Source organism: Ranitomeya imitator, chromosome 9 (genome assembly GCF_032444005.1).
Source record: "Ranitomeya imitator isolate aRanImi1 chromosome 9, aRanImi1.pri, whole genome shotgun sequence".
NCBI classification, from domain to species: Eukaryota; Metazoa; Chordata; class Amphibia; order Anura; family Dendrobatidae; genus Ranitomeya; species Ranitomeya imitator.
In genome coordinates, this window is record NC_091290.1 from 54,662,150 (window position 1) to 54,680,799 (window position 18,650).

General features: G+C 42.2%; 1 protein-coding gene across 5 annotated transcripts in view; it reads left to right on the forward strand.

Annotated features, from left to right (window-relative positions):
* Positions 1-18,650, forward strand: part of SYT7 (synaptotagmin 7) — a 542,375-nt gene that overhangs the window by 94,470 nt on the left and 429,255 nt on the right. The window lies entirely within an intron of this gene.

The window sequence follows — 18,650 nt, forward strand, 5'->3', positions numbered from 1 at the left end:
CCACCATCAGGGGCTACAGCATTCTGTAATGCTGTAGATGAACCCCCGATGTAACCTGAAAGATAAGAAAAACAAGTTAGATTATACTCACCCAGGGGCGGTCCTGTCCGATGGGCATCGCAGGTCCGGTTCGGGGCCTCCCTCCTTCATACAATGTCGTCCTCTTCTTTGCTTCCTATTGCGTCTCCTGTGCAGGCGTGGTGATCTGACCTGTTGAGGGCAGAGCAAAGTACTGCAGTGCGCAGGCGCTGGGCCTCTCTGACCTTTCCCGGCACCTGCGCACTGCAGTAATTTGCTCTGCCCTCAACAGGGCAGATAAAGAACGCCTGCGCAGGAGCCGCCACAGGAAGCAAAGAAGAGGACGACATCGTATGAAGGTGGGAGGCCCCGGACCGTGACGCCCATCGGACCGGACCAGCATCGGGACCGCCCCTGGGTGAGTATAATCTAACTTGTTTTTCTTATCTTTCAGGATACATCGGGGGCTTATGTACAGCATTACAGAATGTAGATAAGCCCCTGATGGCGGTGGCTGCAGCTTATAGGCCAAAAATGGGGTGACAAATTCCCTTTAAGCCACGTTCACACTAGCAGTATTTGGTCAGTATTTTACCTCAGTATTTGTAAGTCAAAATCAGGAATGGGTGATAAATCCAGAAGTGGTGACGTGTTTCTATTACACTTTTCCTCTGATTGCTCCTCTCCTGGTTTTGTTTTACAAATGATGTAAAATACTGACCGAATACTGAGCCTGTGATCGTGACCTTGTCACCATTTTTGTTTTTTATACATGTTTTTTACCCATTGGGTGAAAAATACTGCAAAAACACTGAAAGAATTGACGCATTGCAAATTTGAAAGTACGCTTTGAAGGATCAAGTCTAAAAGGAAAAAAATAAGCAGCATGTTGATTACATGTCAGAATTCTCATTTACTTTGCTGATTCTGTAAAATGCTGCATTTTTTTTCCCGCAGGGGAAAAAATAAGTAAAACGCCGCAAAAATGTAACATGTGAAGCAGCCCTAATACAGCACCCAAAAGGAGTATGCCTCCCTGTAAAATCTGAGGAACATGAAGGTTCAGTCTTGCTATAGTAACCTATGTGGGTTTAGCATTACAGCTCTATGTAACTGGCATTGTACAGTATGTATGGAACCAAAGTGCAAAAATTGTCAAAACGGCATCAAATATATACCCACATAATGTGTCGGTAGCAATGCTTCCATTCTTGACGGCATTTTGTTTTTGCGATGCCATGGGGTAAGGTGAATAAATATTCTGTAAATTAGTAATTGTGCACCCCGCAGAACTTAAGATATAGTTTTTCTAACTGAGTTGTGGATAAAGGCATTAGGCACTAAGGGGAAAAAAGATAAAAAAAAGGTGGTTCGGAAAATAAAAACACATTTAATACAATTTGTTCACTGACCACTGAAAGAGTTGTCGTAGAACATGTTCCGTGGAATAAATGCTATGGCTTTTGTTGAGAACCTTCGCGGATTGCGATTAGACAGCAGGAAGAATGGCAAATTTGCAGGGTTTTATTTCAGCACCGCGGACAGCGGCAGGTCCTGCTTTATTCCGATGGATTCCCCCACATAATGCAGACAGACCCTCGATCGCGCGTTGGAAATATTGCCCGTCTGATAGTAATTCTTTTGGTTTCCCTCTAAGGCTTTGTGCCGTTCACATCATTCACTGGAGCTTTTTCTGCCACAAGGTTATAAATGTTTGAAATTAAGGGCCGGTCCCAATTCCCTTCCAAGCAACAGTTACTAAGAGCGTTTCACACCCAGACTTGCTATTACGGAGGTAATAGATGCCAGCGTCCCTAAAGTGGAATCATCTAAGCAATTGTGAGGATGATGCAGGCGGTAATGGAGAATTAGAAGAATATTCCGCACCTCTATGTAACGGGGGCTCGGCGCAAATATCCCATGTTTATAGGGAAATAATTGGTGTAAATTATTAACGACCGATCCACTCGTAGCTCCTCAGCCAAAGCCGCAGCTGAGGAAGAGCATATAGCGGGGTCCCTAGGGAGACCCTTATCAGGGAAGGCCGTAACAGGCTCCATTCATAGGTAAATGTTGACATTCCCATAGAATAGGTGTTTATATACACTTCTGCAATGTTGGTATTCCTCGCTTTGTTTGCCGTCTTTTCTAGCACGGTTTGTGTGATAGTTCTATAAATTACACAAAGATGCATATTTTCGATTTTACTTCTTCCCTGCAACTACTAATAACAGACAAAGAAAAACTGCATCATCATAATCTTAAAAGCATACCTCCAGCTATAACTAGAAACTTGACTGTCCTCCTGAATCTTCATATGCAGCGGCAGGGCATCAATAATACCACTAAACGAGGCCGAAATAATACTACAAATACTCACTGAACTAATTAAAGGGAATCCGTCAGTAGGTTTTTGCTACTACATCTGAGAGCAGCATGATGTAGGGGCAGAGATCCTGATTCTAGCAATGTGTCACATAATTCTGCAGAGCAAAACAAACTATTGCCAAAAATATCACTATAAACTGCTGTATACCACTACAGACTGACAATATTGCATGCCAAAGACTAGGTTCACACCACCGTATTTTGCCTCATGTGATCAGAGTCTGATCTGATTTTCTCGGATGTGGAGAAAATGTAAAAAAAAAAATCTCCATCTTCTCAATTCTGACAGTCTGTGAAAATCAGACCGTACTTGGATGTCATCCTGGTACGGTCCATTTTTTTTTTTTTTTTTTTTTTTGGTGGACCCATTGATTTGCATGGCCGAGATTGATTTGATTTATGGATGCAAGTCGTGCATGATGTGATTTTTTTATTCCTATGACTCTAAGACACATAGCAGAGATCGGCAGGACAGCTGGATTATACATCACCTGTTCGCCCTAACACCCAGGAGACACAGTGACACATAGAGCCCGGGTCATCATAGAGACCCTGTAAACAGGCTCGAGTCACCTGTCATATGGGTTTGTGTCCCAGTTTAACAAAGGACAGAGATAACTGAGAGGACCTTGCTACAAAGCCATAGGCAGTAAGGGACTATAACAACACAGGGCTAGAATGGAGGCTTTTAACTCCACCTGATAAAGCTGGATTCTGAACTTGCTTTCAAGCCGGCCCGACCCTGTTTGTCCTTGTGATCTGGTGCCCTGGATTGTGATTACCTGCTACTATCAGTAAACCAGATAAAAAAAACTGCACAACTGTGTCCTTCGTACTTTAGTGCACCACTCACTATCCTCCCTCTATTCACCGGGAACCCTGAGGACCTACTTCACCTGTGGGAAGTTATACCATTTGGCTGCCATAACATCACCCCAGAGGACCCCTTTAAGCAGCGTTGGTCATCCCTGACCGAATACCACAGGTGGCGTCATGAACATTTCTTATTTTACAAATCCCTTTAAAGACTATCCATTTAACATGGGCGCCCAGGGTCACGGACCGGGTCACCGCCGCTGTGACACGTCCCTTTAAGGAACGGACTCGGTACTGATTACACCACGGCCCTGGTGGGCGTTTCCTTTCTGTCCTTTAGTAATATTAGATCCATTAGTGCCCCCTACAATAATAATTCCCCCACAGTCCCCTGTCAATAATAATACCCTCAGAGTGCCTTCTCCAGTAATATTCATGAATTAGTCTTTCCAGTAATAGTGTGGTGCCGGCCCCACAATAAAAATAAAGTTCAAACTCAATCTTTCCTGATGTCCAAAGCCATCTCTTCTGCCCATGCAAGCAAGAGCAGGCTGCTGTTCCTGTGTTCCAACGCCTGGCTAACTCCTAACTACGCGGTCTGCCGGTGCTGCACCTAGTAATTGCAATACCACTACTCCAACTCAGGTCAGTTCATAAAACAACTCCTTTAAGAAGAGCCATTGCCCACAAAACCTAGTTATTGTTTGTCATGGATTTGATCATCTGCTTATAAAGGCTGATCACGAATGCCCGATTGTCTGAGCTAGTCTTGCTCAGATGTCAGAAGACACATCACTGTGTGGGCTCACATCAAGAGACCTGTGTGATCTCCCAAAATCATCAGGGGTTCCTCTCATTGGACTCTCTACAAGATTGCTGCTAACTGAAGGCTCTTAGTCTTTTGCATTCAATTGATAACACCTTTGCTGATGTGAAAAACCCAGAAGGTAACCATGCCTCATTCTGTGATACTCATGGCAGCTGCTTTGCCATTCGGAATGGGAATTTAATAAAATCTGTCCATCATAGCAGTTAATCTACAGTGTGTAAACCATTAAAGTTTTGCCGATTCTGTCATACGGCAGATAATACCGGCACAGAACAGATGCTGTTGACGTATAATGGGGTTCGTCGAGTCCCTTTTTATAGTTTCTGGTATTTTTGATGAAAAGAATATTATTGGATGCAACATCCTCATAACTGCTGGTGAAGCCTCATTGGCAGTGTGAGCAAAGCTTTTAAGCGTTTGTAAAGTAGCAGTTGAGGGTGGTAATGTAAGCCGGACAACCTTAGGAACCAGAGATTCACCAGCACCATGCTTGCTTTAGAATAGTGAAATTTACTCCAATCGATTCCAAACATCACTACATAGACGGGCATTCAAGCTTAATATTTTCAAAGCATAAAGGCCTGGAGGACCACAATGGCCAACGATGATGGCTTAGGCTGGTTTCACATTTGCGGCTGTGTCTGCAGCGTTTCTGACGCATACATCCACATGCGTCTTGATTTCATATCTTTAACATTGTAGACGCAGGTGCATGCGTTTGTATGCGTTCGCCAACGTTTGCTTACGCTTGCGTCTTTTCGCGATGTGTGGCTGGACGTGGCTAACGCACCATGTTAGAATTTTTGAGGCGGCAAATTTCCGTCAAATATGCGCAGGCATGCGGATGAGTGCGTTAAAAAAGCGTATTACTGTCTATGAGAACGCATGCGTTTGCATGTCTTTACGTACGCATGCGTTCGATGCACTTGCGTACTTCGGACTGCGCATGTCCAGGAACTGATGTATACAAACCCATTGAGACATTCCCTCCTGGAAATATCAAACGCATGCGCATAAAAAGTGCAAACGCATGTAAAAAAACGCATGCAAATGCAGTGTTTTTTTCCATCATGCGTAAGCTGATGTGGGTAAAAAACGCAGCGTTATTATACGTTTGCATGCGTTTCTGATAACACTTTTAGGAATGGCCACCACAATGAGAATGGAAGCACCACCATTCTTGCAAGAATACAATAACACAAAATAAAAGGTTGAACGTGTTCATACTTTCAAACAGTTTGTCATGACACTGTTGCAGGATATCCCTGGGCTATGGGCTCCTTCACTATCCCTAAAGCTAGAGGCACCCTAGCTATCCCTACTGCTCATATTACTTCTGATGGTGAAGACACCAGGGCCACGTGCCTTGCTGAGCTCCCAAATCAGCCCTGATCGATCTGTTCCCTTCCCCACCCAGGGAAGTGGGGAGTTGTAGTGTATAAGAATACTAGACTAACAAGGGAAGACGTACAGGGATAAATGAAAATACTAGTCATACAAATATGACCTCGCAAACAACAGAGTGCAACACCAGGAAGTTTAGGAGGAAAAAAATAAACAGGAGAGGAAGAGGATATGCACACAAGCAAATCACCAAGCAACAGCCTTCTGGACAGCACTCCAAATGCCTCTACAAACAACCAACTCCAGAACCAGGCATTAAGAAACTAACACTGGCAATTCCTGATTGCCAGAGGCAGTATATATAGAAGAGGATAGTATCCAACACTGAACAGCTGAGACCATCAAAGCATGAAAGCTCCAGGAGTTCTGAACTGAATGATTAACCCCTGCATTGCTAGCAGAAACCTGCACTGTTTAATATGATGGTGAAGTGTTTCTAATCAGTCAAGGAGTTCATGAAATCAGACACCACAGTCTTCCAACCTCACTTTGTCATGGTAAAACTGTGACATAGTTTACCATAAGAAATTAATTTTGTTTAAGAGCTTGTGGGCATAAACAGAGGCAGTCTCCACGTCATGCATGTTGGCATGCCAGCTATAGACAGCTTGTGCTACACTCGTAAATGGACACCATTTTATGTTTGAATACTTAATCCTAATTCAAGTACTGACAGCACAGTAAAGTGTATGACTATGGTTTGTACTTTGTATATGACTGGTTTATACTTTGTGTATGACTGGTGCTTGTACTTGGTGTATGACTGGGGCTTGTACCTTGTCAAAAACAGAAATTGAATGGAGTAGCAACAAGCCACCAAAAGCTTGTACTTTGTGTATGACTGGGACCTGCACTTTGTGTATGACTGGGACCTGCACTTTGTGTATGACTGGGACCTGCACTTTGTGTATGACTGGGACCTGTACTTTGTGTATGACTGGGACCTGTACTTTGTGTATGACTGGGACCTGTACTTTGTGTATGACCGGGACCTGTACTTTGTGCATGATTGGGGCTTATACTTTGCAGTGATGCCAAACCATCACCATCTTTCTATCTCAAGATCACTAACCACATCCAGCTGCTTCAGGCATCATATCCCATCTTGACTACTGTCTTATCTCGTCTATAAAGAAAAAAACATCCTTGCGTCTTTATTAGATTATCCAGGAGTAACTGACTAAGCAAAGATCTTCTTTTAAGGCTGAGAATTTACAAATTACAGATTGTGCTTCATAGACATAAATTAAATACTCTTAACCTGTGCTCCATTCCCAAGAATAAGCAGGTGGTTCTATTTATACGCCGACATGCAACCTGCTCATAAATTGCAAATTTCAGTTAAAGCATTTTCATTTTATGTAATGATCAAATCTATAAACTGATTTTTAAATGCAATGGAAATTGAAGGTTGCTTAGCTAACATGTATAAGAACACACACTTGTACTACATGAGATTTAGGCATGTGACTGTCAGAGTATATCCACACAACATTTGTTTTAGGTGAGTTTAGAGCAGGTCTGCTCTAAAACCCACCTGAAAAAGCAAAGGAAAACAAAATGCACAAAAAAATGAACATGTAAATATCCATGTAAAAACAACTTTTTGTTCACATGTTCAGGCTTTTGAGCATTTTTTTTTAACTGCTTCAGATAGTCCAAAGACGCCAAGCTGCTAAAATAAGTGAGCGGACTATTCTTGAGATGGCTTCTGCAATGAAGATGATCTGTACTTTAAAATACAAGTCAGTGAAAGCTCAAAGGTTCAGAAACACAAGAGTCTAATCATTTTGGTCTGCTCTTTGTACCTTCAGTCACAAAAAGGTAATCATGTGCGCCATGATGTCACAGTAAATAATTAATTCAGATGGTGATGTCACTGTACACAGATGATTGACATTACAGTATTGAATTATACAAGCAGTGATGTCATAGTATACCCCAGTATTGGGGCATCTGTTATGTTTGCTAATGACAGGTGTTATGAAGGCAATCCAGAAACACAGTGTGCTTAGCGATCAGAGCGCACACAGTGATCTGACAAATACCCAAAAATACAAGAACGAGCTCTGAGACGTGGAAACTCTGTAGACTGCACACCTGATCCTATCCTAAACACAACTAAAAGCGGCTGTGGATTGCGCCTAACAACTACCTAGGCAACTCGGCACAGCCTAAGAAACTAGCTAGCCTGAAGATAGAAAAATAGGCCTGACTTGCCCCAGAGAAATTCCCCAAAGGAAAAGGCAGCCCCCCACATATAATGACTGTGAGTAAGATGAAAAGACAAAACGTAGGGATGAAATAGATTCAGCAAAGTGGGGCCCGATATTCTAGGACAGAGCGAGGACAGTAAAGCGAACTTTGCAGTCTACAAAAAACCCTAAAGCAAAACCACGCAAAGGGGGCAAAAAAAACCCACCGTGCCGAACTAACGGCACGGCGGTACACCCTTTGCGTCTCAGAGCTTCCAGCAAAACAAAAGACAAGCTGGACAGAAAAAAAGCAACAAAAAAGCAAAAAGCACTTAGCTATACAGAGCAGCAGGTCACAGGAACAATCAGGAGAAGCTCAGATCCAACACTGAAACATTGACAAGGAGCAAGGATAGCAGCATCAGGCGGAGTTAAGTAATGAAGCAGTTAACGAGCTCACCAGAACACCTGAGGGAGGAAGCTCAGAAGCTGCAGTACCACTTGTGACCACAGGAGTGAATTCAGCCACAGAATTCACAACAGGCATCACTGTGCTGTAATCTTAGTAATGCACACAGACACATCACAAGAATAATGCACACAGTGGCGTCACAGTGTGGAATATTATATATGCAGACGAGTCTTCCTTACCCTTTCTCTTGGTAACATACAGGCTCGGACTGGCCCACAGGAGAACAGGAGAATCCTCTGGTGGGCCACCACCCTCTTATATGAGTAGTATTTGGCACTATATAAATGAATTACTATGTACAGATAGAGACAGCATCTTATTCATGTAAAAATATACCACAGTCATTGTTTATATAAATTTGTGATTGAGGATAATGTCACATTTGCATGTAACTGCAAAGCGGGGTCCTGGAGTTGGTTACTGGTGGGCCCTTGGCATCCCAGTCCAACACTGGTAACATATCTTGAGATGAGTTGGAATGATGAACAGCGTAAAAAAAAAATTGAAATAGTTTGTGATGTGATACATCTGTCCGTGCGTCCATGCAAAGGTTATTTGATTTTCTTCCTGTGAATGGTTTTGCTAGCGTGTTGCGATAATGCATTGATTTTTGTTTTCTGAGAAATTGGAATCTTAACAAATTTTAGAAATGGTAAGGCTATGTGCACATGCTGAGCATTTGTAGCAGATTTTTCTACGCCAAAAACCAGGGTCTCGGTAGGAAACCCTTATGCTCAGGCTCATTTTTTTGGTTTCGCTGTAAAACGTGTAACAAGCCCTGAGAGTGGGCACCTGTTTAAGATTTCCTTTTTTTTTGTCTAAAAGCAGCATCTCTTTTATCCATTTTAGTGTATATGACTGAGCTGCAGTAATAATGCCATCTACATTTTTTTTTGTTTGGCAAAAAAAAGACATTGAGGCTTTGTGCACACGTCCGGAATTGCCGCCGAAATTTTCGCGGCAATTCCGCAACTCCCTGCCGTGGGTAAAACACATGCGGAATTGGCATGCATTTTCCCGCTAAACACTAGCGTCTCACAAGCGTAATTAGCTTGCAGAATGCTAGCGTTTTCCAAGCGATCTGTAGCATCCCTTGGAAAACTGATTGACAGGTTGGTCACACTTGTCAAGCATAGTGTTTGACAAGTGTAACCAACTTTTTACTATTGATGCTGCCTAATAGTAAAAAGATAGAATGATAAAAATAATAATAAAAAAAATTGTGATATTCTCACCTTCCGGCGGCCCCCGCAGCCTTCCCAATCCTCGCGATGCTCCCGGCAACTCCCATTCCCAGTGATGCCTTGCGACAATGACCCCAGATGATGTAGCATCATGTGAGACCGCTACGTCATCCAGGTGATTCGCGCAATGCGTCCCTGGGAACGGGAGCTGGCGGGAGCATCGCTAAGGTTTGGGCCACCAGAAGGTGAGTATATAACTATTTTTTATTTTAATTCTTTTTTTTTTACACAGGATATGGTGCCCAGTCCCTGGAGGAGAGTCTCCTCTCCTCCAGACACTGGGTACCATCCGCACATGATCCACTTACTTTGCGCATGGTAGGCATAGCCGCGATTTCGCACAAAGAATGAACATGCTGCGTTTTTCTCCAGCATGCGTTTCGGTTAAAGAAAAAAACTCAGCATGTGCACAAAAAATGCGGAATGCATTAAATATGATGGGATGCTTAGGTAAGCGGTTTTTTAGCTTGGGAAAACGGCCGAAAAAGCGCAAAAAAACGCTAAAATTCCTGAGTATGTGCACATAGCCTTATAGTAAAAAATAAACAGACATATTTGTAATACCATATTGCTCCAAAAACTAAGGGAGATATTTAAAGAAGAAAGAGGGACAGCAACAGCCGGATCAAAAAGGACAACTCGGAAGTCTTACCGATGTAGTAAGCACCAAATGACTTCTCAGTGCCCCATATCTATTGATTTAACACGGAAAAAGTTCACTTGGTGCTCTAGGATATGAAATCCGTACGGAACATGCCCTACTCAAATAAGTCACGATAAGCTATGATTTATCTTTATCCCCACACTTTCTAAAATATTTTGTCAATTTTTTTTTTTTATATCCGTAGCGCTTCAGCTTTTGATGTAAAACATCTCTGTCCTTATAGATCCAAGCAGGGACAAGGCAGCAACTCGTCTTTTAGCTTCTGATACGTCTGAGCTTCTATTGATGGCAAAACTTTAACCCTTCTACTGCCAGGTGCTCAGACCAAACTAAAGCCAAGATCTACGAGAGTTCGACTCCTTATAACATGCAGGAATACAATACATTTGTTGTTCAAAATAATAATAATAATCTTTATTTTTATATAGCGCTAACATATTCCGCAGCGCTTTACAGTTTTGCACACATTATCATCGCTGTCCCCGATGGGGCTCACAATCTAGAATTCCTATCAGTATGTCTTTGGAATGTGGGAGGAAACCGGAGTGCCCGGAGGAAACCCACGCAAACACGGAGAGAACATACAAACTCTTTGCAGATGTTGTCCTGGGTGGGATAAGAACCCAGGACCCCAGCGCTGCAAGGCTGTAGTGCTAACCACTGCGCCACCGTGCTGCCCAAAATGACTTTTGGTTCACGTGGAGCATTTTCTCAGCATAATTATTTAGAAACATTGGTAGTTAAAATTAGTGAAGTGAATCATAAGGAAAAAGATATAAAATGTAGACTGTGCGGCTTTTAGTATTCCATACCCTCATTGCCCCAGGCTGGGGATGTAGTCTTCGCAGTTTCCTTAACATTCTTCTTTTAATTGCCAAAATGTCACAAAGCACTATAGTAATTTTGCAATTTTTTAATGTAAAAGTCTATGTGACCAACATAAAATATCAAGAGGATATTAATACTATTCTCATGATTTCAGATCACGTACCAAAAGCTGTATAATTGGTACTCTTCTTTAACAGATCCATTTAGCATTCAAAGTGTAAAATTATTAGTTCTAGTATAAACAGGTACTTCTCACAAAATTAGAATATCAAAGTTAAATTATTTCAGTTCTTCAATACAAAAAGTGAAACTCCTATATTATATAGTCATTACAGACAGAGGGATCTATTTCAAGTGTTTATTTCTCTTAATGTTGATGATTATGGATTAGAGCCAATGAAAACCCAAAAGTCATTATCTCAGTAAATTAGAATACTTTATAACACCAGCTGCTTGAAAAATGATTTTAAAATCCAAAATGTTGTCCTACTAAAATGTATGTTCAGTAAATGCACTCAATACTTGGTCGGGGATCCTTTTTAGTGATGACCGAATATACTCCTTACTCAAGATTACTCGAGCACGTTCGGAGGTCCTCCGAGTATTTTTTAGTGCCCGGAGATTTAGTTTTTCTCGCCGCAGCTGAATGATTTACATCTGTTAGCCAGCATAAGTACATGTGGGGGTTGCCTAGTTGCTATGGAATCCCCACATGTACTTATGCTGGCTAACAGATGTAAATCATTCAGCTGCGGCGAGAAAAACTAAATCTCCGGGCACTAAAAAATACTCGGAGGACCCCCGAACATGCTTCAGAAATCTCGAGTATCAAGTATATTCGCTCATCACTACTCCTTTTGCATCAATTACTGCATCAATGCGGCATGCCATGGAGGTTATCAGCCTGTGGCACTGCTGAGGTGTTATGGAAGCCCAGGTTGCTTTGAAAGCAGCTTGTCTGCATTGTTGGATCTGGTGTCTCTCATCTTCCTCTTGACAAGGTCAGGCAAGTTTGCCGGCCAATAAAGCACAGTGATACTGTTGTTTGTAAAGCAGGTATTGTTAATTTTGGCAGTGTGGACAGGTGCCAACTCCTGCTGGAGAATGGAATTTCCATCTTCAAAAATCTTGTCGGCAGAGGGAAGCATGAAGTGCTCTAACATCTCCTGATTAGAAGGGGCCACAGATACACCAAACACTGTTTTCTTATACCTGTGCCACAATTAGCAAAAACTCCCCTGACGAAGGAGTTAAATCCGAAACGCGCGTCGGGGTGCGTTACACAGGGACTCGGCTGACCCCATTTATTTGATCAAAGGTATTGTGTGTTTCTCCCTGGCTTATTTGTACATTATATGGTGGGCTCTTTGCTGGATTACTACTTGCAGCCACACTCAGTGCTTCAGTAAATGTGCACTGACACCGGTGTATGGACTGTGGCTGGACTGATCATCTCCGTGCACACTATCATCAGGTGCATTCAGCTCACTTTGCGGTTTTGCACATTTCCCTTTATATGAGCACTTTACAGAGCTTTATTCTCATCTCCTCAATGTTAGTTTTGCACAACTCCATAACATACAAGTATATAATCTTTTTTTGCTCTTATGGAGTGGCATTGATTGAGTTTTATCACCTCATAATCTGGGTTATACGTCCCCCCTATTTTTTGCACTTATTACTTCATGAATATAGTTCATGTTTAAGGCTCTTTTCATATTTATTTTCATTTTTACTATTTATTATATATATTTTTTTAGCCACCACTAACTTTGTACTAAAAAAAAATTTTTTCTATTATATGCTGCTAGGGGTTACACCGACCTTACAACATAAGGACTTATTTTGGTCAGCCTTTTTCATTTCCCTTGTTTATATACAGTGGGGCAAAAAAGTATTTAGTCAGTCAGCAATAGTGCAAGTTCCACCACTTAAAAAGATGAGAGGCGTCTGTAATTTACATCATAGGTAGACCTCAACTATGGGAGACAAACTGAGAAAAAAAAATCCAGAAAATCACATTGTCTGTTTTTTTAACATTTTATTTGCATATTATGGTGGAAAATAAGTATTTGGTCAGAAACAAACAATCAAGATTTAAGAGGCTCCTCTTTCCTCCACTCATTACCTGTAGTAATGGCACCTGTTTAAACTTGTTATCAGTATAAAAAGACACCTGTGCACACCCTCAAACAGTCTGACTCCAAACTCCACTATGGTGAAGACCAAAGAGCTGTCAAAGGACACCAGAAACAAAATTGTAGCCCTGCACCAGGCTGGGAAGACTGAATCTGCAATAGCCAACCAGCTTGGAGTGAAAAAATCAACAGTGGGAGCAATAATTAGAAAATGGAAGACATACAAGTCCACTGATAATCTCCCTCGATCTGGGGCTCCATGCAAAATCCCACCCCGTGGGGTCAGAATGATCACAAGAACGGTGAGCAAAAATCCCAGAACCACGCGGGGGGACCTAGTGAATGAACTGCAGAGAGCTGGGACCAATGTAACAAGGCCTACCATAAGTAACACACTACGCCACCATGGACTCAGATCCTGCACTGCCAGACGTGTCCCACTGCTTAAGCCAGTACATGTCCGGGCCCGTCTGAAGTTTGCTAGAGAGCATTTGGATGATCCAGAGGAGTTTTGGGAGAATGTCCTATGGTCTGATGAAACCAAACTGGAACTGTTTGGTAGAAACACAACTTGTCGTGTTTGGAGGAAAAAGAATACTGAGTTGCATCCATCAAACACCATACCTACTGTAAAGCATGGTGGTGGAAACATCATGCTTTGGGGCTGTTTCTCTGCAAAGGGGCCAGGACGACTGATCCGGGTACATGAAAGAATGAATGGGGCCATGTATCGTGAGATTTTGAGAGCAAACCTCCTTCCATCAGCAAGGGCATTGAAGATGAAACGTGGCTGGGTCTTTCAACATGACAATGATCCAAAGCACACCGCCAGGGCAACAAAGGAGTGGCTTCGTAAGAAGCATTTCAAGGTCCTGGAGTGGCCTAGCCAGTCTCCAGATCTCAACCCTATAGAAAACCTTTGGAGGGAGTTGAAAGTCCGTGTTGCCAAGCGAAAAGCCAAAAACATCACTGCTCTAGAGGAGATCTGCATGGAGGAATGGGCCAACATACCAACAACAGTGTGTGGCAACCTTGTGAAGACTTACAGAAAACGTTTGACCTCTGTCATTGCCAACAAAGGATATATTACAAAGTATTGAGATGAAATTTTGTTTCTGACCAAATACTTATTTTCCACCATAGTATGCAAATAAAATGTTAAAAAAACAGACAATGTGATTTTCTGGATTTTTATTTCTCAGTTTGTCTCCCATAGTTGAGGTCTACCTATGATGTAAATTACAGACGCCTCTCATCTTTTTAAGTGGTGGAACTTGCACTATTGCTGACTGACTAAATACTTTTTTGCCCCACTGTATATATATATTTTTATATATTGGAATGTAAAATATATTTTTTGTCCTCTTGTGCGCACATTGTCATTTTTATATAATTTTATTTGCATGTTTTTTGCTGTCTATATTTAATAAAGGCATTTTATATCTACTTCTTCTTTGGTGTACTTTTCTGGTTTTTGTATCTATATATTGGCTGTGGTTGTCCCTGCTCTCTAACATCTCCTGGTAGACGGCTGCGCTGACTTTTGTCTTGATAAAACACAGTGGACTTACACCAGCAGATGACATGGCTCCCCAAACCATCACTGATTTTGGAAACTTCACAGTAGACCTCAAGCAGCTTGGGTTGTGGTCTCTCCACTCTTCCTCCAGACTCTGGGACCTTGATTTCCAAATGAAATGCTAAATTTACTTTCATCTGAAAACAACACCTTGGACCACTGAGTAACAGTCGAGTTCTTTTTCTCTTTGGGCCAGCTAAGACGCTTCCGGCGTTGTCTATTGGTCATGAGTGGCTTGACACAAGGAATGCGACACTTGTAGCCCATGTCCTGGATACGTCTCTGTGTGGTGGCTCCTTGAAGCAATGATTTCAGCAGCAGTCCACTCCTTGTGAAACTCCCTCAAATTTTTGAATGGCCTTTTCTTAACAATGCCTTCAAGGCTGCGGTTATCCCGGTTGCTTGTGCACCTTTTTCTACCACACTTTTTCATTCCACTCAGCTTTCCATTAATATGCTTGGATACATCACTCTATGAACAGCCGGCTTCTATAGCAATGACCTTTTGTGGCTTCCCCTCCTTGTGGAGTGTGTCAGTGACTGCCTTCTGGACATCTGTCAAGTCAGCAGTCTTCCCCAAGGTTATGGAGCCTACTGAAATAGACTAAGGGACCTTTTTAAATGCTTAGGAAGCTTTTGCAGGCGTTTTTTGTTAATTATTCTAATTTACTGAGTTAATGACTTTTGGGTTTTCATTGGCTTTAAGCCATCATCATCAACAGAAATAAACACGTGAAATAGATCACTCTGTAATGACTTTATATAATACATTAGTTTCACTTTTTGTATTGAAGAAGCAAAATAAATTACCGTAACTTATTGATGATATTCTAATTTTGTTAGGAGCACCTGCATGTAAAGAGAACCTGTCCCATAATTCATGATGCCTAAATTGCACAGCCGGGGTCTAAGTAACTAGTTCAAGAGATTCAGTATATCCTGTAGGCTTCGCCCCTTCTGCTGAGTTAGACTGACAAGTCTCCCTCTATGTATGTATGTATGTATGTATGTATATAGGGAGAGACCTGTCAGTCAAGCAGAATGGGCGGGGAAAAGCCGGCACTAATCACCTCGTTTCCACATGAGCATGCTTTCAAAGTCACAGCGTTTCTGTAAAAAAAAAAAAAAATTTTATAATGCACGAAGTGACTTCTGGTCCATACTGCCCACAGTTCAGGCAGCAGTAATCAGAGGAAAGGATCCTTTAACCCCTTCGCGACACGCGCCATACTAGTACTGCGCTGCCGGCACTGCATTAGTGCCAGCAGCAGTACTAGTACGGCGCACCGATCACCGCGGTCTCGCGCTGAGCGCCGCGGTGATCGGGTGCTGGTGTCAGCTGTATATGACAGCTGACACCCCGCAGCAATGCCCACGATCGGCGCTAGCCCCGATCGCGGGCATTTAACCCCTCTGATGCCGCTGTCAGTAGTGACAGCGGCATAGAGGGGGATCGCGCAGGGACGGGGGCTCCCTGCGCTCTCCCACCGGAGCAACGCAATGAGATCGCGTTGCTCCGGTGACCCGGAAGGAGTCCCCGGATCCAAGATGGCCGCCGGACTCCTTCCGAGTCATGAAGTGACCTGGCTAGCCGGCGCCTGCTGAGAGCAGGCGCTGGAAAGCCAGGTAAGCTGCCTGTCAGATCGTTGATCTGACAGTGTGCTATGCACAGTGTCAGATCAACGATCTGATCTAATACAGAGATGTCCCACCCTGGGACAATGTTAGAAAGTTAAAAAAAAAAAAAATAGAATGTGTAAAAAAAAAAAATCCCCAAATAAAAAAAAAAAAAACATTTCCCAATAAATCCATTTATTTATGTAAAAAAAAAAAAAACAATAAATGTACACATATTTGGTATCACCGCGTCCGTAACGACCCGCTCTATAAAACTATCCCACTAGTTAACCCCTTCAGTGAACACCGCAAAAAAAAAAAAAAAAAACAAGCCAAAAAACAACGCTTTATTATCATACAGGCGAACAAAAAGTGGAATAACACGCGATCAAAACGACGGATATAAATAACCATGGTACCGCTGAAAACGACATCTTGTCCCGCAAAAAAAAAGCCGCCATACAGCATCATCAGCAGAAAAATAAAAAAGTTATAGCTCTCAGAATAATGCGATGCAAAAACAATTGTTTTTTTATATAAAATAGTTTTTATTGTGTAAAAGCGCCAAAACATAAAAAAAATTACATAAATGAGGTATCGCTGTAATCGTACTGACCCGAAGAATAAAACTGCTTTATCCATTTTACCACACGTGGAACGGTATAAACGCCTCCCCCAAAAGAAATTCATGAATAGCTGGTTTTTCTTCATTCCGCCTCCCAAAAATCGGAATAAAAAGCGATCAAAAAATGTCATCTGCCCGAAAATGTTACCAATAAAAACGTCAACTCGTCCCGCAAAAAACAAGACCTCATATGACTCTGTGGGCCAAAATATGGATAAATTATAGCTCTCAAAATGTGGTGATGCAAAAACTATTTTTTGCAATAAAAAGCGTCTTTTAGTGTGTGACAGCTGCCAATCATAAAAATCCGCCAAAAAACACTATAAAAGTAAATCAAACCCCCCTTCATCACCCCCTTAGTTAGGGAAAAATAATAAAATGTAAAAAAATGTATTTATTTCCATTTTCCCATTAGTGTTAGGGCTAGGGTTAGGGCTAGGGCTAGGGTTAGGGTTGGGGTTAGGGTTTCAGTTATAATTGGGGGTTTCCACTGTTTAGGCACATCAGGGGCTCTCCAAACGCGACATGGCGTCCGATCTCAATTCCAGCTAATTCTGCTTTGAAAAAGTAAAACAGGGCTCCTTCCCTTCCGAGTTCTCCTGTGTGCCCAAACAGTGGTTCCCCCCAACATATGGGGTATCAGCGTTCTCAGGACAAGTTGGACAACAACTTTTAGGGTCCAATTTGTCCTGTTACCCTTGGGAAAATAAAAACATAGGGGATAAAATATCATTTTCGTGGAAAAAAAAAAAATTTTTTATTTTCACGGCTCTGCGTTATAAACTGTAGTGAAACACTTGTTGGTTCAAAGCTCTCACAACACATCTAGATAAGTTCCTTTGGGGGTCTAGTTTCCAATATGGGGTCACTTGTGGGGGGTTTCTACTGTTTAGGTACATCAGGGGCTCTGCAAATGCAACATGACACCTGCAGTCCATTCCATCTAAGTCTGCATTTCAAACGGTGCTCCTTCCCTTCCGAGCTCTGCCATGCACTCAAACGGTGGTTCCCCCCAACATGTGGGGTATCAGCGTACTCAGGACAAATTGGACAATAACATTTGTGGTCCAATTTCTCCTGTTACCCTTGGGGAAAAAAAATTGCGGGCTAAAACATCATTTTGTGGAAAGAAAAAATGATTTTTTAATTTTCACAATGCTACATTCTAAACTTTAGTGAAACAATTGGGGGTTAAAAGTGCTCACCACACATCTAGATAAGTTCCTTAGGGGGTCTTCTTTCCAAAATGGGGTCACTTGTGGGGGGTTTCCACTGTTAAGGTACGTCAGGGGCTCTGCAAATGCGACATGGCGTCCGATCTCAATTCCAGCCAATTTTGCATTGAAAAGTCAAATGGCACTCCTTCGCTTCCGAGCTCTGCCATGCGCTCAAACAGTGGTTTATCCCCATATATGAAGTATCGACGTACTCAGGACAAATTGCACAACAACTTTTGGGGTCCAATTTATCCTTTTACCCTTGGGAAAATAAAAAATTTGGGGCAAAAAGATCATTTTTTGTGAAAATTAATAAAAAAATTTTTTTTACGGCTCTACATTATAAACTTCTGTGAAGCACTTGGAGGTTCAAAGTGCTCACCACACATCTAGATTAGTTCCTTAGGGGGTCTACTTTCCAAAATGGTGTCACCTGTGGGGGTTTCCACTGTTTAGGCACATCAGGGGCTCTCCAATCGTGACATGGGTTCCGATCTCAATTCCAGCAAATCTTGCATTGAAAAGTCAAATAGCGCTCCTTCCCTTCCGAGCTCTGCCATGTGCCCAAACAGTGGTTTACCCCCACATATGGGGTATCGGCGTACTCAGGACAAAT